The sequence below is a fragment of the Eschrichtius robustus genome, chromosome 3, assembly GCF_028021215.1.
Source record: "Eschrichtius robustus isolate mEscRob2 chromosome 3, mEscRob2.pri, whole genome shotgun sequence".
Taxonomy (NCBI): Eukaryota; Metazoa; Chordata; class Mammalia; order Artiodactyla; family Eschrichtiidae; genus Eschrichtius; species Eschrichtius robustus.
In genome coordinates, this window is record NC_090826.1 from 63243020 (window position 1) to 63267223 (window position 24204).

The window sequence follows — 24204 nt, forward strand, 5'->3', positions numbered from 1 at the left end:
CCCCATATTCCAAGGAGGAGTTGGAAAACCGAGCCACAGGGCCTCTTTCATGGACTGTGTATAAGGAGTTTGAGATCTTTCTCTCAAGAAGACAGACATTAATGTGATTTAGCTATCATTCATCCTACCATAATATTTCTTACTTTCAAATTTCAATTTATCAGGGATGATTGTGACTGTCTCAGATTCAGTAAGGTGTCCATTCCTAGATCAAATAATTATAGGCAATGGGTAGGATCATCTCACATTCTTGTGGAAGCTCTCTTGTGGTAAATGGTGTATCAGGGAGATGGAGTTCCCAGAAGGTGGAGACTCTATCCCAGTAATAATTTATTTTGTTGAATTAACTACTGTTGGCCAAATTGAGACTGTATTCTGCTGCTTATTCTCTGTAGGCAAAGATCAAAGGTGTGTGTGCATGGGTGCGTGTATGTTGTAATATGGAAGTAAGTAACTGAGAGAGAAAAGTTTAGAATGTATTTTAAAATAAGATAGATTCTCATCTGTTTGGAATAATTTAAATCATGCTTCTTTACTAAATCAAGAAAACTATATCATATATATGATTGTAAAATAACATACCCCCATATACTGGGCCTGAAATGAAAGAAAGCCTATTTCCCAAATAAAATAATAAAGTGTAAGTATATATTTATCCACGTATGTGGGTATACGTATATGTGTCTATATATTCCAGTATATATTTTAAAATTACAGAATAGCATTGTTTTCACCTATTCAAGTTATAATAAACCTTGGTATTTTTCATTAATTTTGTTGGTAATATATCCATATCCTTGATTATTTTATTGCCTACCATATTGGGTGAGTAGTTGTGTGATGTTGGTTGAATATAAATATAGACTTAATTTAGAAATTAGAAATCTAGAAATTTGGTAGCTGGGTAACTCTACCAATGAGAACCTGTATCTAAAGTATAAATATATTTTTAAAGCAGCTTTTGAACTTTTTAACCTATAACAAATAATTAGTCTGTCTATAAATCCTAGTCCAAAAACAAATTGACAGATTTTAGTAGGCTCTTGATCTATAGAAAAATATATGACAGAATATTTTCTGTAATTAGTAAGTCAATTAGACATTGATTATAACACTGTAGCATCACTGCAATTTTTATTGTCACCATTCTGGCTTAGCAAGCTGGTATACTTCCTTAAATGTTGTAGCAGTTTTTGGTTTAATATTTGGAATTAATTTCTGAAACAGCTCAGATAGACTAAGCATTCAGCCTGTCATTTTTCTAAATCTGATAGGATGGAATAAGAAGTAGCTGGAATATTCTAGAGCTATATTACAGGCTTCAGTAATCACAGGGGTCCATGATTCATTTCCAAAGAAAAGTTTCTTTCCTAATATGTCTGATGTATCGCTTTTTATTGGCAATTTTCATATATGTGTTGGCGACCCTGCCATTTGTTTTTATTGTTGTTGTTGCCTTTTTGTGGAGAAGGTAAAGAAAACCAGTTCAGGCCCTCTGGTTGTTTATGTCTGCAGCCAGTTACTAGTGCTGCTCCCCTCCTTTGCTGGGTTCCTTTTTTGCCAATCTTTTCTTGGAGACCTGATTTCTGAGCAGATGCTCTTTTTAATCTCATCTCATGTTAATTTTAAATATTTATTCATCAAATGTTTCCAGTCTCCAGTAAACTAGGAATTGGTTTTTGTATTGCTTTCATGGCACTCATTGGATTGTTGTCTCATAATTTACATGTCTGTCTCTTTCAAAGTATTGTTAGCTCAAAGGGAGCAAGGATTGTGTTTTGTCATCTCTACAGAACCAGAGTCTAAGCACAGAACATATTCTAGACACCTAATAGCTTTTGATTGAAGAAATAAGCAATCACAGAACATGACTGCAGAGTTGGAATCTTAGCGAATAGAAATTCAAGAAATTAAGACAGTAGAGAATGGAATGGTACTATTTTATTGGTTTGTAGAAGATTACATTAAAAAGAGAGTTATTTTCAGGGGGAAACAGGGTCTACCTATACTTTCTCATTCTCTTTAGATGAGTCTGACTAGACTGTGCATTATGACACAGAAAAATTAAAGTCACCAGAGGTCAGAATTCTCTGCCTTTCTAATTCTTCATGAACATCCGTCCACATTCATGTTTGACCTAATATGTCCTCCTCTCTTTCCTATGGTTTTCTCTATTCTTCTGACTCTGAATTCTTAATTCTATATCTCGTTCAAGCCTATCTCCTTTTTTGATGATGCTTTTAATATCTTTTATTCAGCTTACTGTATTTACTTCTCATCCTCCTACTCCCACCCTGTTCTAGCTTTTCCTTTGTGTTTTTTCCTTCATTCTTTAGTTTGAGCAAATGCACAGCTCAAAGTCATAGATTGTCTCTGAGTAGCTACTCTACTTATCAAGATTTGTTTTCAAACTAGAAGGCCGGGAAAGGGGCTCCAATAATCATATGTAACTGTGCTATTGGCTTACTTAAAGCTTGGGACCTGCATTCCTGTAAAATGAATCCTACCTGTGAGTTTTTTCCAGAACTCCAGTATGTATGATCTGTATTGATTAACAAAGAACACCCTTCAGTCCCTAACATTTTTTTGCCAAACCAGTAAAATCTAAGCCTTCAGAAGTATAGGAAGGATCAGAAAAGATGAATACAGAACCATAATTTTAGGCAAATCCTACCAGTTTATGTATACCTCTGTAGCAACTAATGAACAAGATTCTGTATGACCTCCTAGAGAGAGGTGAAATGCTTAGGAGTCTTGAAGTCAGAGAGCCTGATAGCGACTCTCAGCTATGCTTTTACCTGTTGGTGACCTTTGACAAGGTGCATACTTTCTCCGTATCTCATTTGATTCATAGGATTTTGGGGAATATCAAATATAGAAACTCATGTGAATTTCTTCACTGTTGCGTAGTAAGTACTCAATTAAATATGTTATTAGTATTACTATTATTACTTTTTCTACTACAATATATTTTTGATCTATTCTCTATACTTGTTCTTAAGCAATTTCCTAGACCAACTATAATAGCACTGGCAAGAAATATGTTTCTAATTCCTAAGAAAAATTTCCAAACTACAAACTACAACTTACAATTTTGCTCTCATATTATTGGATAGCTATTGGTGTTTCTGAAATCAGAGGTCTTCAAAAAAAAAAAATCAAAGATATTCAGTGTTTAATAGGGTTTGTCTTCTTAGAGAATTGCTTCATAAATTTTCCTCTAACCGAAGGAATCTTCTTCTGTTCTCTGAGCATAACTGGAATTTTTAGCAGCTGAATACTCTATTTACCTTAACATTGTCCTTTCCTAATCTAGCCCAGTCCTATGCCATCAAAACTGATACCGCCATAACAGTTGTAAGGCCCATTCATTCCAAGGAGGACCCAGATACTGGTGATCTCCACTTTGCCACTACTTGTGAGGATGAAGCTGTAGTTTATTGACAGTGATATGTATTTCCACTTTGAGGAGCTAAAAAAACAGAAGATCAAATTAAATCTAAATTAAATAGAATAAAATATATGATAAGGATGAGATTAGAAATCAATGAAATAGAAAATTTAAAAACAGAGAAAAATAAAAAAGCCCAAGGTTGATTATGTGAAAAGACTAATAATATTCACAAATATTACCATCAACAAGATTAATAAAAAGAAAAAGAGAGAAAACACAAACTACCAACGACTGGAATAAAGAGGATATCACAAATGATCCTATGGACATTAAAAATAATAGAGAAATATTATAAACTATTTGATGGCAATAGATTTGACAGTTTTACTAAGTATATTCCTTGGAAAACACAATGACTAAAACTGACCAAAAAAAATACAACTACACATGTAATCTATTAAAAAGGAACTGAAAATTATTAATATATCCACAAAGAAAACTATAGTCCCTGATAGTTTCACTGGTGACTTCTACCAAATATTTAGAAAAATTCCAATTATATACAAACTTTCACAAAATGGAGAAGCAAATACTTCTTATTTTATAAAGCTATGATAACTTTATGCAAGTTACTTGTTTTTTCACACCTCATTTTCCTCATACCCAAAATGGAAAATTGATATCTCACAGAATTCTTGGAAAGATCAAAGAAATAACCTGACAATATGATGGCTATATATGCCTGGAACATGGTTGGTGCTGTTCAATTTGAATTTTTATCTGTAAGTCTATTTCAGAAGGGAAGAATGAGACACCTGTAAACAGCACCCATATCTGGGTTTTTATTTCAAAATTTTGGTAAGCATGTTGACACTTGATAATAAATTTTTCTTGTACATTTAGTACAGCTCCTTTCTCTCCTTTAGAAAAACTAAGAAAGAAAATTTTTTCCAAAAATTTCAATATCTTCATTTTATTTTCCATGAAAATAAAGAAGCATCTTTTTCTAACCTGTCTTTGCTTACTTCTTTCAACAGTGTATTTGATTATATTTATTCATCCTCAGGGCATTGTGATGTTTGGCTTGTGCTAATTCAGGACTCCTACTGATTTTACTTCAATAAGGTTTTCATTCATGTTTTTACTCCTGTTGTGATTAGAATAAAGAGTCCAGAGTGTTAAGCAAATGTGGTTCAGTGAGTTTCTTTACTGTTCTTTCATCCCTCATATCTGAATGGAAGGAATAGCTCTTCCTCACCATATGCTTTTGCTTGGTTTGTCTTTCTTAATTGTCCTGAATCCATTTTGAGTTGGAGTAAAAACACTCATATACTTAGTGTAGAGAGAGAAACTTTAAAGTCTCAGCAATTTCACTGATTTGGTAAATACTAGGATACCAAATTATCTGCAAGGTACTTACTACTGCTGAAGTTCTTTGAAGTATATGTATAATGAACCCATTCCAGAAAGATACAGACATTATAGCTGGCTTCTAGTCCCTATACTAGTTATCTACAGTTGAACATACATATCTGTAATTGTTTGTCAATGTCTTACCTAAGTTAGATTATTACAGACACAATGACCTAGTTGGTAATTTTCTCTAAGATCCCTAAAAACTCAAAAGCACTGAAAAAATATTTTAACATTTCTGCTGCTTCTATGAAAAAAATCTGTAGCTTAATGTTGTATATAAATTGTGCCTCTTTAATCTTGCTATTATTGCCTTCATTACTGATAACTTTCTCCCATGAGGTTGTGTGGAAGGGATAAAGGGGAAGTGAACCTGAAACTTCACCAAAGGTGAGAGTTCATAGCCAATAATGTGCCTTTTCATATTTGACTTAATCCTCACAATAAAACTTAAAGACAAATGTTAATGACAATTTTATAGCAAAAAAAGTGGTAAAGAGAAGTCAGTTCACTTGCTTAAAATCACACAGCCTTAAAGGGCAGGATCAGGGTTCAAAGTTAGGACTTTTTGACTCTGGAGTTTATAATACTTTTTTTCTAAATCACTACTTGTTTGAAGGACTTTGAAAAAATGATACTGAATTATAGTAGACCCAGCAATAACTCTCTGTTTCATGCTGTGTCAAATGATATCTTTGTGATATATAAAACAACATGACACAACTGTCATATAGTCATTTTAAAATATTTTTAAAGCCACCACAAAATTGCTTTTCATAATTTCTATTGTGAATAATGGCAAAGGGATTAACTATTGAAGTGTTAAATTATATGTATACCCATGCTGTGTGTGTATTCGTGTAAAATCTATTTTATGTAAAATAGATAATACATAGATCTAATACATTTCAAATGCCATTGTTTTCACTAGACTGAACTGTCATCTGTTCTAATAACATGAAACTCCTATTCTACTGCAGTATCACAAACAGCTACACTATGTTTTTCTGACAAGCTCTATTTTTATTTTATGCTTCATTTTTGAAACTTCAAAAAATGATACCAGTTCTTTTCAAGACAATGTCTTCAACACAGTGGGGCAAACCTTGCTTTTTTTTTTTTTTTTTTCCTGAGTAGAAGAATTATAGGTGATATAGTTCTGATATAAACTTTATCTCTGTTCATAACTTTATCTCTGTTCAGAAGCTTGTAGAATACCTTGATAGTTATGCAAACATGTTAGATTTCAGTCAAAAATTGTCATGCTGTATATCCATGAATACATTCATATTTGGGAAGTATATTTCCTTGTTTATAATTCAGGTTTTTAAGTATTGTGGTTCCTGCTTCAAGTGTCTTGAAAAAACTCTTTTATTTTTAAGTATGCATGTATACATACATGTGCACATATAGGTAATTATAAAGTATTCTTTTATTCTGGGCAAAGTAGTGTTTGTGAGTCATTTTATGGAGACTACTGGTCTTTTTTTTTTTTTTTAACTTTCTACTCCTGTTCAGTCTGGCTGTCTGGATTAAAATCGTCTATGTCATTAGTTTTGTTACTCAGCCTATGTCTGTATAAGGCTAATAATCCAAATGCAAACTGAAAAAGTATCTGAATTATGAACATAAATAGAGACTACATGAAATTAAAAATGAATATTTACAAAAATGTACGTTACTTTTTCATTAAAATCTCCATGTGCATTAAGCAAATCTATAATCATCTATGTATTTGTATGTATGCATATATATACACATATATATAAAATAGCTATGAATGCTAATATTTATCAAGCAGCTACTATGTGACGGGTACAAATTCAGATTATGTACAGCAGAAATTTATGTAATTTGGAAAACCTTTAAAAACAAACAAAATACAAAATAACAAATATAAAATAAAGTAGGAAAGTAAATATTTACTTAGGATAAAAAATAAATTACTACCAGTTACATAATTTAAAAAATCAAACCAAGCCATAAATGGTGCCAAATCCAGAAAAATTATATTTTATTAAAATATCTATAAAATTCTATTTTTTCTGGTTACATGTTATTTGACCATCTCTTCATACAACCATTTTGTCATTTATTTTAGAAACAGAATAGAAAGATAATTCAGTCTTTCTACTAGGCTGGTAGATTTTCTTTTTGTCTGATAGTTTAGAAAAGATTCTCTCAGCCTCACAATTTATCTATGATAATGCCATATAACTTTTTGGATTGTTGTCAAATTTAAGAAAACTTTTATCAGGTTTCTTTTATATATTATTGTAAGATTTCAGAGTATTTCAGGTATTCTTTTGGAGTGACTCATCTTCAATACTTTAAATTGACAATACTCATTAAACAATTTGTCATTCATGTCTCCTCACTGCAGTGGGTTATTATGAATATGTTATCTTTGTAAATATCAGTATTTTGTGTGAAAACAGTAAAAAATTTAAATCTTTTCCAATGTGAAAAATATTTGTTAAATAGATTAGCAAATAATTCAAAACTATACTACTTCTATTCAAAATGTATCTTCCACTTAATGAATTGCTGATTTTAGAATGATCTAAAAAAAATTACACTTTACTTCTCATTGCTAGAGAAATTTCTACTGATTTTATACAACAGATGCAAAAATTATTTTATTGTGTATAATTCATTTGTAATTGTATATACTTCTCTATCAAATGTATTTCTGACAGGAGGAAAGACTCCATTTGACTTGGCATCTAAAAAACTGAGTTCTCTGCTTACAGTTGTACATGTTTGGTGATTGGAAGAATCATTCACTAATTTGATTCTGGCTTTTTATGTTTCAGTTCTCAATTTCCCTCCACACTCCACATGCTTCTTTTGCATGCAGAGGACATTTTCCATATTAGGACTCAGTCTCTGGCCCTGCTTCTTTAGGTCAAAATGGTGAGTTAGTTTTCAGAGTGAGCAGTAGCAACACTTTTCCTGGAAGCCATTTCTACATTTTCATGACTGACATATCTACCATGACTTCTGTGACTAACAATATCTAACTGTATAGAAAATGACTACAAACCACTAGAGTATATCTCTGGAACCCAGACACAGTATAATCTCAACTCAACATCCGTCTAGCGAAATCTCCCAGCAGTAGTTGTCACTCTAATGCCGTCATAGAAAAGAGAAAGTGTCATGAATGTGAGAAGACTGAGTGGGAAAAGTCATTGGTATTCATTAATTACAGGTAAACTTTTTTTGTTGTTTCAAATTTTCCAAAAATCATAACCATTGGAACACATTGCCAAGGCCTCTTTATGGGACGTGACGTATACTAATTTTCATGATAGCATTACTCTCTAGTGCTATTTCACATAAATTATTTGATCCAGGAATAACAGAAATTTTTGAGGTGTAAACAATTTTAGTCTCTAAAATGAGAGGAGAAAACTGAGAAAGAAAGAGATGAAAAAACTTTCTCAAGATTACAACTAGACCCCAGGCAACTTGAGTCAGAAGTTTGCTCTCCTATACCTCTCAGGCATTTTTATTTGGATAGAAAAAAGTGACTTCAGAAGGTGTCAGTGTCTATAATTGGTCTTGCATCTAATCAGCTTACCCAGTGATTGTTTTAAGCTTCATTTAGGTTTTTATTCTCTTTACTCACACAAAACTGAATGGTGTGTAAGGCCTGAATTTGGCCTTATCCTAAGCAATCCTGTTATCTTTAACATCGATAACAACTAGAAGAGTGGCAGACACAAAGCTAGTTCAATGAAGAGCAGAATCAATGTTAGGATACATTTTGGTATAGAGCAATGTAAATAAAGGAATTACAGCTACATGCATCAACACAGATAAACCTAATGAAGATAATATTCATCATTAGAAGGAAATTGTGGAAGATTTTACACAGTATGATTCCATTTATATGAAGTTCAAAATATACAGTATGTTGGTGTGTGTGTATGTATGTGTGAAGAAAGCAAGAAAATGCAAATGATAACCACAAAATTTAGAGTAGGTATGGTACCCTAAATGGTATGGTACCTTGAATCATAGAAGGGCACAAAGGGAACTCCAAAGTTATTGGTGTTACTTATTTTATCTTTCTTTCTTATGCCTTTGAAATATATTTAAATATCTTAGCTATTAAGTATTTAATTAAAACAATCAACACATTTCAATGGGATTAGAAATAACCAGGTAGATAGTAGAATAGTTTCAGTGTGGGAAAGACCAAGCCAAAAGTATATAAACAGGAGTAGAAGAATTGGGTGAAGTTGGAGGCTTGAAGAAAAAGTATTCAGGCTGGACATTGTTATTCTGTGGATGGCTTCATGGAAGAGCACATCTAAATGTAGGTCAGAATTTGTGAGTGTGGACTCATTGAAAAGGCCAAGTGAGGTAAATGCATCAATGGCCAGTGTCCAAGTTGAGTCAAATCTCCTCAATAGAGAATGAAATAAGAATGGCTCTATGATTACTACTGTTGGAGTGGCAAGTGTTTGAGAGCAATCCAGGGAGCCAGAGGGCTGATACTGCAATGTTTGGCAGCATTTCAGTCTTTTTCAGCAGATATATGTCAGACTTTTACTATCAGCCAGAAATTGTGCCAAGCCCTGTACTAAGATATTGAGCAAACAGCCACATGGATACTGTGATTTTCAAAAGTACAAGTTCTCTTGCCATTCAGGAAACATGCTTCAGAATAAGAGATGGAGAACACGATAAAAATCTGGTTTCTAAAATACTGGGGCAGACCAAAAAAAAAAAAAAAAAAACACTCCAATTTGGCAAAACTGAGTTATAAGATGGAGATCCCAATTACAGGGCAGTTATTATTAAAAACTCAGCAATTGCGGACTAGGAATTTAAGCTAGAATTTCGTTCATTGGTTAAGTAAGGTAAGAAGATTAGAGAAACAACAGCAATGTGGTAACTGAAGAAGGAAAACCTCTTCTTTGAGTTTATAAACAGAAGGCTAAAAAGGATGATTTTGTCTGGGATTAAAACAAAGAATATGTTGTCATAAAAGATATGTAGGAATGAAGTGGTTTTCTTTGATAAGAAAGAGTTGTTATACTACTTACATATTTTGTGTGTAGTAATGAGGGTGGGAGCAGGAGAATTGAGAGAATGTTGTAACAGTGAATTGAAACCGACTTCGCTTAAAAAATGTAAAACTTTGAATTTAAGTTTAAAAAACCAACTTTACAGGTATTACAAGTGAAAAGATCAGTTTAGCAATATTTCATGTAAAATTAGCTGGATATTTTAAGTGGAACACAAGTTAAAAACAGTAGTTTATTTATAAGACAATGAAATCAGATCCACGTGTCAGTAGTCACATCTGCCTCTGTGATTTCATAGATTATTTTTTTCTTACGACTATATTAATATAGGAACATTTTTGGTTTATGTTCATTGATGTACTAAATGTTCATCATATTCAGTGATGTGTGAGGCTATTATAATAATCTACCATAGTTTCTGGTACATAATTTGCTAATATTTCTTTGCACTTTCTTGCTCACTCTTCACATTTCTCTGCCTGGCTCTGTGCCCAGGGTGGCTGATCTTTGTGGATTGTGTCAGTGAGCATTCTGCTTCTGGCTTCTGGTTGCATTTAACTAATAAGAGGTATCAACAGGAGATCAGAAGGCAGGAAGATAGATGAACAGGTGTTTAACTTCTTAACTCCCTCCCACTGGGCCACTTTGGTCTCTACCAAAGTCCACAGCTCCTGCCAAGCACCCCTGTCCTACAACCAAAACTATGCTCACTGGGTGGCAGTAACCACTCCATCCTCTTGCCCCTTCAGGCCTAAAGGAAGTAAGAGCTCTTCTCTGTTGCAAGCCCCAGAATGCTTCAGCAATTATTACTGGTTTCATATAACACTGCCCACACTTTGTAACAGTCCCTTTTAAACCCTCCTCAATTACCCACTTGAAAGTGACATCTAATTCTTTCCAGAATCCTATTTGTTACACAAAATAACCAAAAGTTATTATTTGAATGAAGTTTACTTTTAAGATTAAATGAGATAGCAGCCCCAGTTTATTTGTATTGGTCAACCTACACCTGAGGTAACTATTTAGTTCTGGAAGTCAGTTCCAACAGGAAAGATGTGTAATATGGTGGATGAAAGAAGGGACCCCAGAGCCCCCGACTGACACACCAAAAGCACAGACAAAATTTTACTTTTTAAATTTATATTTCCCTAGATAAAAGGCAAAATATTTTTAATGCCTACAATTATCCAGTGATAAAATAGCAACTCTTTGAAGTAATGCATACCCTTTCATTGGAAATGTTCAAGCAGAGGCCCAATTACCATTGTCAGGGCTGTCTGAGGAATATTGCCATATTAGGTACAAGTTGAACTTCGTAAGCTCTCAGATCTCTTATTATTCTGAGTTGTTTTTATTTTAAGGGACCATTTGCATGTTCTTCTAGAACAGACTACAGAACAGCATTCTCCCACTACAAAAATGTGGGAGAATGCTCCCAATAACCCTAATCATAATATGATATAATTCGAGACTTTGAGCATAAAAATCCAATTCCCAGGTTACACAATTGCAAGGTTAGAGATATTGCAATACCTCATTGTTTTCCATACCATTTTGACTCTTAAAAAAATAAGTAGACTATATCACATTATATTAAAAGAGTATAGAAACCAGGAGGTGGAAGACAGTTGGAAATTTGCAGGTATTGAAGGAAAAGGGAGAGGAAAAAACCTAATGTTTCTGTTGCATTATTACAAAGTCAGTGATTTCATACCTTGGTTTTAAATATTTATCAGATTAATAGCGATTTTCTAAAATTTGGATTCTAATTACACTTAGTTTTTTTCTTTTCTTTAAAATATGGACTCATTTGGCCTTGTATCTAACTCTTTTAAACTCTATGTGCCCAATCTAAGAAACATAGAGTTCAGTGTATGTTTTGAACAAGTGTGTTTCTAACCTCATGATTTAGGAAGGAAACCTGCCTTCTCTTCCTGTCAAAAGCAGCATTCTTTTTCTGGGTTTATGCAGTGAACTTATGCAAGAATTCAATATCACCTAAATCACTGGGGCATGCTGCCATCAAGTTAAAAATCATATTTTACACAATGGTGCTTTCTTTCAAAAAAAGTGAGAAAACAATGAACTTACCTTACATTATGGGGAGAGTCTTAAGAAATGGAATCAATGAAAGAGATCAAGGTCTGTCTAGTTGCAGTTATAAAACCTATCAGCCTCTTAAATATCCCAAGTGTCAAAAATGAGGGAAGGTAGACAGCTTTACCTCTAGAGATATCGTGACCTTTCTCACTGGGTGGTTCCCTTTGCCTTCATGAAATCCAGGTCGGAGATGTCTGGAATTGCAACCTTTTAAAACTAAAGCACGTCTTTCATTACTTAACTTAGGGTCCCTGGAAAACAGTCTTGTGTGATACTTCTCTGTGAGTGCTAATTTATGATTGTTGTTTTGATGGAAACCTGTCAGGTGGCCTTCTCTCTCTCTACTTCCTCTACATTGATTTATTGGTAGGAAGAAGATGCAATTGCAGTGGCAACTTTTTCCATTTAAGCTTCACAGATATAGTGCACACAGTTTCCAGTGATTAAACAGAATGCAACTGACAGACTGCTGGCCGGCAAACTTTCATTACTGAATCATGGAGAGGAGATGACACAATTTTTAATGGCATCGGCTTTTTCTTTCTTGGTTATTTAGGTCACAAGTGATTACAATTTTGGCATCTCCAACCTTATCCCCATTTGGACATATAAAAATCATCTAAGTTGGCACCCCAAATGTCAAACCTTGATAGGCAGCTTTAGTTTCAGAGTGATGGATGATCAAATGAGAGGTCCTACAAGTCAAGTATGTTTGGAGAAAGTATGCAGGGAAAACTTTAAGTACTTACCCAAACTCTACCTGATGCTTTTTGGGAATAAATATTGTGTTTAATTATTTTCCACAGAAGAAAATGAGTCAGACACATTTTAACACATAGATAACAAGGGTGGGATTAATAATAGATCTTACGTCTACGCCTATCCTTCAGTCCATTTGTGTTTCTGCCTAAGTGCTTTTAGTTACTGGCAGAGCCAACAAAGGTACTGGCCTAAAATGGGCAGAGCAAGAATTTAGGGGCACATGCCTATGGCAATTCAATTTGATTTGATGCAAGTCTTGTTAATGCATTATGAACCAAGATCTTGGGAATTAAATTCAAGGAAAGTGATCCCTGAGTTTCTGTTGCTGCCTTGATCTCCAGTGCTTAAAGAACCTACACTGCAAAATTTTAGATATCTAACTTTAAGAGGCTTTGCTTGAAAATTAGAATTAATATTTTCAACTATTTGGAGCTGCCAAATGATTTTCTTAGGCATCTAGTTACCCACAGAGATTTTAGGCAAGTAGGCCTTATTCTTCTTTGCATCAGGGTAGGAATATTGAAAGGCTATTGAAAACTATTTTTAAGTGTACACATTTTAGAAATTGTAATTTAACAATATGATTCAATTCAGACTTTCTAGGCATCTGCTATGTTTAGGTTCTCTGTTAGGTATGGAGATAAAGGATAAAAATTTTAACTAGGTCAATAGTTTTCTTTTTTCTCCTCAAGGAAAGCATTGATAATTGTAGAATAAAAAAGAATGCTATCAGTTCTATAATAAATATACAATCCATGTGCTCTGTTATACAAGAGGAGAAAAAATTATTTCCATGTATCCACACACCAACTCACCTAAACCCATTATTTTTTCTGTGAGTATTGAGGAAAATTCCACAGATGCTAGCCTAGAAGAATAAGAACATGTCCCTAGTTGGACACTAAGGTGATTTTAATCTGTGGGAAGGTAGCCAGGGTGCAATGATTAGCTGAATACTCCAATAGTAATATGCATGAATATGAGTTTGTATGAGCAAAGTTTCCCCACATCAATCCATACAAAGAGATATGTTGTTAAACATTGTGGATATTATCTCCAAAAGACTTAGTCATCTAAGTAGTTAGTGGACAAAGCCCTGTTCTTTACAGAGTATTATAGGCCAAATAAATATAATTATATTCAATAGAAATGGTCTTTATAATTTCAACTCTAGTTTTCACAGAGGTAAATGGGCATATGAACAATATCTTAACTGAGAAAATGGGACCTGGCTTCATGTTTCTACATCATACATACTTAGAAAAAAAAGGAGGATTTATGACTTTAAAGGTTAACATATCTGTTTCTTATATGGGATTAATAGTGAATTCTTTTGAAACATGCTAGGATTCTATCTGGAAGGAATAAAGCCATATTCACTCTAAGACATGCAAAGTTTATAATCCCCCTTTGGTTTCCTAGCCCCTGGTTAACCTAGTGGAACAGAAATACTATTGGCGAAGGAGGTTAACTTAGAACCATACTGATGGTTACAAAAATGTTCTTTCCATGATGCCCCTATACCTCTCTTAATATTAGCCTAGTTAGACTGGACACCTTTATAGTGGAGGGAACAGAAGCAACCAAAAGTACTCAATACCAGTGAAGTCATGCAGACACTGACCAAAAAAGTTTAAGTGCAAAGATGATACCTAAGCTAGCAACCGTAACAATCACCATAACAACAACCAAATCACTCTGGAGAGATAGTGTTTAATATGTTAATCCTACATTAATCCTACTATTAGGTAGATTGTTTAGACTTGAAGCTAGCATTCACCTCAAGTTGAGGGCAGGGAAAGCTTGAAGAAATTGCCCAAATGACTCCAAAATGTGGGTGGAGAATTGGGATGAGGATATTAAGAAACACAATAATGTTGCATATTATTGGCTCAATTTAAAAAAAATCTAGCACCTAAATTAAAGTTAAATGCAGAGTAATTTACGTGGAGGAGTGTTAGTTTAGATAACATTTGTTTTGAACCTGCTACCAAGACTTCCCACACTGGATAAAACTCTTCAAATGTGGGTACATAGGCAAATTTTGGAGAAGAAATATTAGACCCAAATACATCTGGGAAGAATAACTTGAAAGTGGCCTTACTGAGTTATACACAGAAGTTAGATGTGAGAGAAAGAGAGGAGAGAGAAAGACAGAGACAGACCAAGAGACACAGAAAGAGAAAGAGGGAGAGGGAGTGTGAGTCATGGGACATGCAGGGGCCTCATTGTGCTAATGAAGTCACATCATAGAGGAGCATCACAGAAAAGATGTCATGCAATCCGCCAATGTAGGCTCACTTTCCTCAAGGACTGGATGAGTGCCAGCACTCTGTCCTTTACCGTGATCCTCTCTTGAACCAAATGACACATCCTGCAAAAATATATGGGCAGGAGAGAAGTTTTGAATAGGATTGTTTTTAACTGAAATGCCTAATAAATGACAGAAATGACTGACTTTTCCCAGAAGTTAGCATTTGATATAGAAATTGAGCTCTATAAAAATAAAGTTTTATTTTTTGCATACCTGAATTTCTGTGGAATTTATATCTTTTCTGTCCTTTTCCTGGGATTCTTGATCCATATAGGCTCAAGGAGAAAAATTCCATTATCCAGTAGCACTTATAATTGGAGAAACCCAAGTTCCTGTACTTTGATGAAAGATAACTGAGTCTATAAACCTTTACAGAAGGTAATAAACACTTCTTCATATCTACTTATATGAATTAAATATTTATTTATATCTATTTATTGCTACCCAGTTTTAGATATTACCAAGTGTTAACACCATTTTTGTGTAAGGGCTGATTTTTTCTTTTATAATTTGTTTTATTATTTTATAATTTGTTTTCTAGGTATTTATTTTATAATAACACTGTTTTTCATTTATAATTAATTCAACAATATAATTCAACTCAGCATTTCTAAACATCTACTATGTGCAAGTTCTCTGCTAACATTTAATATGTGCTAGAAACTATGCCAGGTACAAAGGATACAAGGGTAAAAGTTTTCCTCTTTAAATGAGTTTCCATTCTAAAATATGTCTCTTTTATAATGAAAATGCTGTTTCATTATATATATTGTAAGCAAGTAGATGGAGAGAGGTTAAAAGAGATTACAGGAGCCTCCTTATACTGGAGCAGTAGGCAAAGGTCTACTAGGTCTTGCCTTTTCTCTCTGCTACCACTAAGCCGATCCTTGGCAATCTTCACTGGAACTATGTTTTTTTGAGTATAATCTCTGCTCTCGAAACAACTCATCTTAAGCTTGGTTTTCTTGAATGCCACAATAACTTACAACTAGAGTGAGAGCAATATATATATAAAACAGTTAAAGATTAGTTTCATATTAAGTAAATTAGTATAAATTAACAAGTTAATTTCAATGAAGACAGTTTTGATTTTGATCAATAGAACTGAATTCTAATTCCCCACAAACCAAGTGTAGTAGGCCGATTTCTGAAGATGGTACCTGCTACATTCCTATGCCCTGGTTATTCAGTCAAACACTAATCTAAATACTATGTTGAAGGAATTTTGCAGAGGTAATTAATCTCAATTCAGTTGATCTTAAAATACAGATATTATCTTTGTAAGCCCATTGAGCCCATTGAGTGAGTCTTTTCAAAGCAGAGAGTTTTCTCTAGCTGGCAGCAAAAAAGGAAGTCAATTAAAGATGATACAAACAGATGGAGAGATATACCATGTTCTTGGATTGGAAGAATCAACATTGTGAAAATGACTATACTAACCAAAGCAATCTACACATTCAATGCAATCCCTATCAAACTACCACTGGCATTTTTCACAGAACTAGAACAAAAAATTTCACAATGTGTATGGAAACACAAAAGACCCCGAAAAACCAAAGCAATCTTGATAAAGAAAAATGGAGCTGGAGGAATCGGGCTCCCAGACTTCAGACTATACTACAAAGTTACAGTAATCAAGACAGTATGGTACTGGAACAAAAACAGACATATAGATCAATGGAGCAGTATAGAAACCCCAGAGATAAACCCATGCACATATGATCACCTTATCTTTGATAAAGGAGGCAAGAATATACAATGGAGAAAAGACAGCCTCTTCAGCAAGTGGTGCTGGGAAAACTGGACAGCTACATGTAAAAGAATGAAATCAGAACACTCCCTAACACCATACACAAAAGTAAACTCAAAATTGATTAAAGACCTAAATGTAATGCCAGACACTCTAAAACTCTTAGAGGAAAACATAGGCAGAACACTACATGACATAAATCACAGCAAGATCCTTTTTGACCCTACTCCTAGAGAAATGGAAATAAAAACAAAAATAAACAAATGGGACCTAATGAAACTTAAAAGCTTTTGCACAGCAAAGGAAACTTAAAAGCTTTTGCACATCTTCATAAACAAGATGAAAAGACAACCCTCAGAGTGGGAGAAAATATTTGCAAACAAAGCAACAAAGGATTAATCTCCAAAATATACAAGCAGCTCATGCACCTCAATATCAAAAAAACAAACAACCGAATCCAAAAACGGGCAGAAGACCTAAATAGACATTTCTCCAGTGAAGGTATACAGATTGCCAGCAAACACATGAAAGGATGTGCAACATCACTAATCATTAGAGAAATGCAAATCAAAACTACAATGAGGTATCACCTCACACGGATCAGAATGGGCATCAGCAAAAAATCTACAAACAATAAATGCTGGAGAGGGTTTGGAGAAAAAGGCACCCTCTTGCACCGTTGGTGGGAATGTAAGTTGATACAGCCACTATGGAGAACAGTTTGGAGGAGGTTCTTTAAAAAACTAAAAATAGAACTACTATACGACCCAGCAATCCCACTACTGGGCATATACCCTGAGAAAACCGTAATTCAAAAAGAGTCATGTACCACAATATTCATTGCAGCTCTATTTACAATAGCCAGGACATGGAAGCAACCTAAGTGTCCATCGACAGATGAATGAATAAAGAATATGTGGCACATATATACAATGGAATATTACTCAGCCATAAAAAGAAATGAAGTTGAGTTATTTGTAGTGAGGTGGATGGACCTAGAAACTGTCATACAGAGTGAAGTAAGTCAGAAAGAGAAAAACAAATACTGTATACTAACACATATATATGGATTCTAAAAAAAAAAAAAAAAAAGTTCTGAAGAACCTAGGGTCAGGACAGGAATAAAGACACGGATGTAGAAAATGGACTTGAGGACACGGAGAGGGAGAAGGGTAAGCTGGGATGAAGTGAGAGAGTGGCATGGACATATATACACTACCAAATGTAAACTAGATAGCTAGTGGGAAGCAGCTGCACAGCACAGGGAGATCAGCTTGGTGCTTTGTGACCACCTAGAGGGGTGGGATAGGGAGGGTGGGAGGGAGACGCAAAAGGGAGGGGATATGGGGATATATGTATATGTATTGCTGATTCATTTTGTTATACAACAGAAACTAACACATCATTGTAAAGCAATTATACTCCAATAAAGATGTTTAAAAAAAAGATATGAAGCATGAGAAGGATGGCTTTGAAAATGGAGGTGGCTATGTGCCAAAGAATGTAGCAGTGCTAGAATCCTAGGGCAGCCCCAAGCTCACAGGTAACAAGGAAACAAGCACCTTAGTTCTATAACCATGAGGAACTGCATTCTGCCAACAATTTCAATGAGCTTGGAAGTGGATTCTCCACCAGAGCCTTCAGATAAGGTCTCAGGCCAGCCAATAGCTTGAGACCAGAAAGAAAGAACCCATCCATAGCATGCTAGCTTCTGACCTACAGAAGTTTGAAAAGTTTGAGTTTTAAGCCACTGTTTGTGGTAGTTTGTTATACATCAGGAGAAAACTAATACACCAGGAAATCTTATTCAATTAAATGAGAAGTGCTGAGAGTCAGTCTTTTCATGTACAAAATGGAGGGAGTTACAGGACATACAGGTTTATTGTGATCCTTGAATGGGTGAGAAAAAAATGCTTAATAGAGAGTGAAATCTAGTGCAAAGATTATTGTCATTATTAATAGACCATCCGCAGGGCATAAATAGTGATATTCAGAGTCTAGTTTTGCCTGTAGCTGTTGCTAATTTTCACAGTGGCTAGTCATATATTCCATTCTATTCCTGTCTGGGGGTCCTTTTGTGCAATCCTGTGGGATTCCCGTATGTTTCTGTGAGCCTTCCAATTAGAATTGCTATTTCTTTAAGTGTTTAATAAGTATGTATGTTAAAATTTTTAATCTCCTTTTTGCATCCCTCTTTAAAAATTTTTAATAGTGATTTTGTCCATTCCTATTTCTATTCAGGTAGTTAAGGACACAGTCCTGGTCTTCTGTATCTTCAGCAGACAAATTAGGCTTATACAACTATAGATAAACCAGTTTATCATGAGACCTTCCATAGTTATGCAAAGGAATGGGCCAATTCCCCTTATATCTTTACATAGAAATCTACCATGCTCACAGCTGACTTTGTGGAAGCTGACTTTTCTCTACAAGTAGACATTAAAATTTTTCAAGGGTTTCTGGTGGTAGGGTACAAAGAACAATGAGAGTGGGATGATGATTACCTGACGTAGGAAGGACTGTATATTCAAAGTGGCATCCTGACTCCGTGTGAAACGTATAATATTTGGCAGCCTTGGCAAGGCTTTTTAAATATTATTTCATAAATACTCTACTTATATGCCTCACAAAACAGCACACACGTTTTATTCTTGTAAATGTTGAATCAATCTGTTGTAGTCTAAAATTGTAAAATTAGAACGTTATAAACATATGTGTAAAACTGTTTGGATTGAGCCAAAAGGCTTGATCCTGCTCCTTGAGATGAAATGAAGGGATTCTTAATACAGATCCCATTCAGCATAGCCAACTGACTTCATTCTTGTTCATCAAGTGATTTTATCCATATCTATTATTTCTAGCAACACGTGCCTAATTCCTCTCATCCAAAAGTATTTTTTAAAATCATGTGTGCTGAACTTCTATCCCAAATATGGATAACATATCTACTTCTAAATAATGCCTGGAAATAACCCTCTAGGGAATGAGGAGCAAACGTTGGACCATTTGTATTTTCTCTTCTTCAATTACTCTTGTATTTGCAAATTTAAACAGTCTCTAAATTAGAACAAAATATCTGAGTGCTTTTAGAATGTTAAATCTTAACCAAAATATTCCTATAGATTCCCAAATGTCTCTCTGTATTTTCAGAAACTGTCTGAGGAGACAGAGGCATATCTTCAAAAACTCTGTGACCTGTAAGACTGCTAGACCGTTGAGAGATTGTAAAGTTATACCACAAAGAAGCAGAGACAGATCAAGAATGCCTAGACAGCTGGTCTGCACTATTTGCCAATTACTGCGTCTGAGATTGCAGTCTGGCCTTCATGTACAGAATTGCTGTGCCAGATATTATCTTTTATAGTGTGACAGTTTTGAAAAAGTTGGCCTAATAGTCAATTAAATTTCCAACTGTGAGAACTCATTGATTTGACGAACTTATATCATCGAGCTTATTCTCTGATTTCTTTCACAATTTCTTGCTGATTGGCAATCATTAATTCCATGTATTATTGAATTTCTTCTGGCTGCAGACTCAGTTTTCCAATTTGGAGGAGGCTAACTAACCCATAAGACCTAGGACCCAGGATTATCTTGGTTTACATTAAATGGGAATGCATGATTATGAGGTAAAAAGTGTGAAAACAAGAGAGAGTAGTACAAATATTCCTCTTTGAGCGTTTACATAGTTCAGTGGAAAAAGGATATAGCTATCATTTGCTTGACATCATGCCACAATATTTTTCTTGCGTGTCTGAAACTACGCGCTGATTAGTATTTTTTACAATTGTTTCAGTAAGTTTTCATCTCTATGTGTTTTTCTGCTGCTGTTTATATAAAGAAGCAAAACATATGCAAATAATACTCAAAATATCAATTGCTGATGACCCTAAAATTGTGAAAGGCAATACTACATTTGATTATTCCAGCATTTCAACTGCACTTACTGCTGTGGACCAATGCAGAAGAAATATCAGCTCAAGAGTTCTTCAGTTATTATCCATATTTCTTACTATTTGGATTGAAAATGGTCGATTAATTACATTGATAAGGGAAGGAGGATGACATTTATCTCCTTGTGTTGTCCCTTCCTAGCCCAGTGGCTGCTTATATTTTAATTTGAATGAATGAGCAACTTTCACACCAGAGAAAATTTATCATTACACAAGAAAATCACATATAATAAGAAACCAAAAAGAACTCTCCTTAACCGTCGTTGATACCACATAGGACATATCAACGCTGGATGGTTGCATAGATTGTTTGTTCACATCACTTCTCTGTTGAAAATTCATTTTCTGTGGGGTAAAATACTAATTTCTTTTTTAAAATTTTTTTATTGGAGTATAGTTGATTTACAATGTTGTGTTAGTTTCTGCTGTACAGCAAAGTGAATCAGTTATACATATACATATATAAATTCTTTTAATGACATTAAAACTCTTTCATAGGCTAGTACAAACCTACCGTATTTCTTTTTTCAGAATTGAATCAGCGATTTATTCCTTTTTCTGACTCTTCTGTATCTTATGACCTTCCAAATGCGTCATTTACTTTATACTGTCTTCCTAATACCTTTGTTAATGGTGTTTCTTTGATCTGTAGAGCACTTTCTGTCCATCTTTTGCCTATTTCTTCATGTGATAGTCTTAAACTACTATTTCAAGATAAAATTTAAATACTACTATCCATGTGAAGCTTTCCCTAATCCCTCAAGGCAGAATTTTCTGGGTGATCCCATCATTTCTACAGACATCCATCATTAAGATCATTCTGTATTATACACAATTGTCTATTTTTCTGGCTCACTATTAGACAAAAGACTATTTTTAGGTCAGGAACTATGTTTTATTCATCTTGTGCACTTTTCTTTATCAATTATTGTGCAAACAAACCCTTTCTAACAGTAAGACATAGGATCCAAAGGTACAATTGCATGAGAAATACGGGGACTTATTTCTCTTGCCTGATATAGTCCAGCTGGCCAGGTGGCTGTGCTCTGTGAAATCATTAAGGGACCCAGGATTTTTTCATTGCTTTATTATGCTTGCTCCGTGACTGTGGCTGATGGTGGCTCCTTTCTTCTTTCCTTTCTGAAGAAAGGAAAAAGAGGCAGTACTGGGAAAGAAGATTTTTTATAGATGACCTGGAAGTTGCACACAATATACACACAATAATTTATGCTCACATCTATTGGTTTAAATTCGGTCTCAGGGCTATCCCCAGCCACAAGATAGACTAGGAAATGTTAGTCAGGTGGTCAGGCGCCAGACAAAATCCTGATGTGTGGGGTGGATTTTATTGACAAAAAGAAGGACAGGATAATGGATACAGGGGAATCATTAGCAGTCTTTCCCAATGTACCCAAATGGAGTATTTGGCATATAATAGGAGGTGAGTGGTTATTGTTTAATAAGTGAATGGAATTGCGTATGGAAATCAGTATAAAAAGGAGACTATATTTTCTAGATATTTAAAGAAATATTAAACATTGAGCAGATTCTATACCTTAGAATTTGCAATATTTCATGTGAATACAATTAAAGTGATTCATTCCAATGGGACTCATTTATATGTGCCAAAACCTTACCTGCCAAAACAGTAAGATCTCTCAAAACCAAAAGGGTTTTGTATTTGTATAGTTTTGTATTTTGTTGGAGTGACCTAGTTTAGACAAGATATTGAACATTTCATGGCACTGTAGGTATTTTGTATTTAGCATTTTGAATGTCATCTTAATTAACTTTGGTGGAAACTGAGAAGGTGAGAGATACTACAAACATCTAGAAGTTTCTAACATCCAACTAATAAATGAATAATTTGTTTTCTCCTTCTGAGAATAAAGAATGATTATATGACCTTAATTATGCATTAATTATATACTTTAGTTATAATTACCTGAGCATTTATAAATCTGCTCTATTATATTATAATTGGAATATTAAGATTTTGTCATCACTTGAGGTACTCTTAAAACAGCTTACTTTTCTGCCTTGATGAAGTCAGGTGGGGAAGTAAATGCAGATAATTAAATAAACTTACTTTTACAATGCTTTATGTTTAAATAAGAATCAAAACAAATATACCTGTGATTTGTACTATCTATAAACACTAGATGGAGCTCTATCACTAATGCCAACACTAATACTAATACACAATATATATGTATATGTGTGTGTGTGTATGTTTGAAAAGACATATGCACACTTAAGAAGGAACCTACCCTACAGATATTGTGAAAGTCAGAATGCAAACATGGAACCTGGGAATGATGAAGCATTGTTAAGGACCATTTCTTGTTAAAGATTATGTTAACGACAGTCTTAGTGTTTTTTCCATACCACTTTCACCCTCTTCAAATTCATGATTGTTTATATGTGAAAGCACAGGACTATACTAGTAGGAAAGGGTAACTTTTCTTTAAATCCCTGGATTCTTTTGTTGTTCATAATGACCTGTGTATTTTCAAGACGCTGCAGGGACACTTCAGGTATTGATAAAACACAGTAGTATACGGTAAGTAAAGAATATTCGTTTATATGCAAAGAAGCCGATTAAATAGGCAAAATGCCTATATATTTTGTTACTCAAGACATAATATAGGACCAATAACAAACTCCAATATTAACCTACAGAGAATTCCAGAACGGAAATTTAATGCCTCAAGTTTTTTTTTTTTTTTTTTTTCATGGAACAGTAATGTTTTTCCCGCTAACAAAGATATTAATGGTTCTGAACAAAAATTTACCTTTCTGATTCTTTTCTTTAGTTATTTTCTCTAAGTATTCTTCATTCACCTAATCAAGTAGAAGAATACTGGGACAATTTTGGTTGTAGGCTCAACTATGGATTATCTATCCAAAAAAAGAACATATTTCCTTTAGTTATCAGCCATTATCTAGTCTTCCTTTCTTATGATGTACAAGATTTTTGCTAAGTTCCTGAGTGTCCAGATACAGATTAAATTTTCCAACCTTCTTTTGCTAGACAGGCCAATGAATACATTATTTCCATGATGTCCATATGATGTGTGCAACTTCCATGCTGTGACCTTAAATGAAGGTCTTATGCCCACCCTCCCCCTTTTCTAGTCACTCTGCTTGATTGTTTCAGTGCAGATACTTGCTGGAGCTGGAGCAGAGTCCCTGAGTGGCAGAAAGTGGTGTCATCAGATACAAGACACTATACTCCTGACAGCATGAATCTACCATACATAGGTTGGATTGCTTTTGACCAGATGATAACCTGAGACAGAAATAAAATACTGTTTCCTTTAAGCCACTGTTATTTCAATTTTCTTTGTTGTTACAGCTCAATCAATATCCTAATTATTATATATTCCTTTGTTTTAGAGGCAGTTCTTAAGTAATTTCGTTCTATTTTGTGATCACATTGATTAAAAAAAAAAAAAACAACAAAACAGAATCCA

General features: G+C 34.3%; 1 pseudogene; it reads left to right on the top strand.

Moving 5' to 3' along the window:
• The window catches only part of LOC137760593 (serine/arginine-rich splicing factor 4 pseudogene), a 115705-nt pseudogene that overhangs the window by 22251 nt on the left and 69250 nt on the right, over positions 1–24204 (top strand).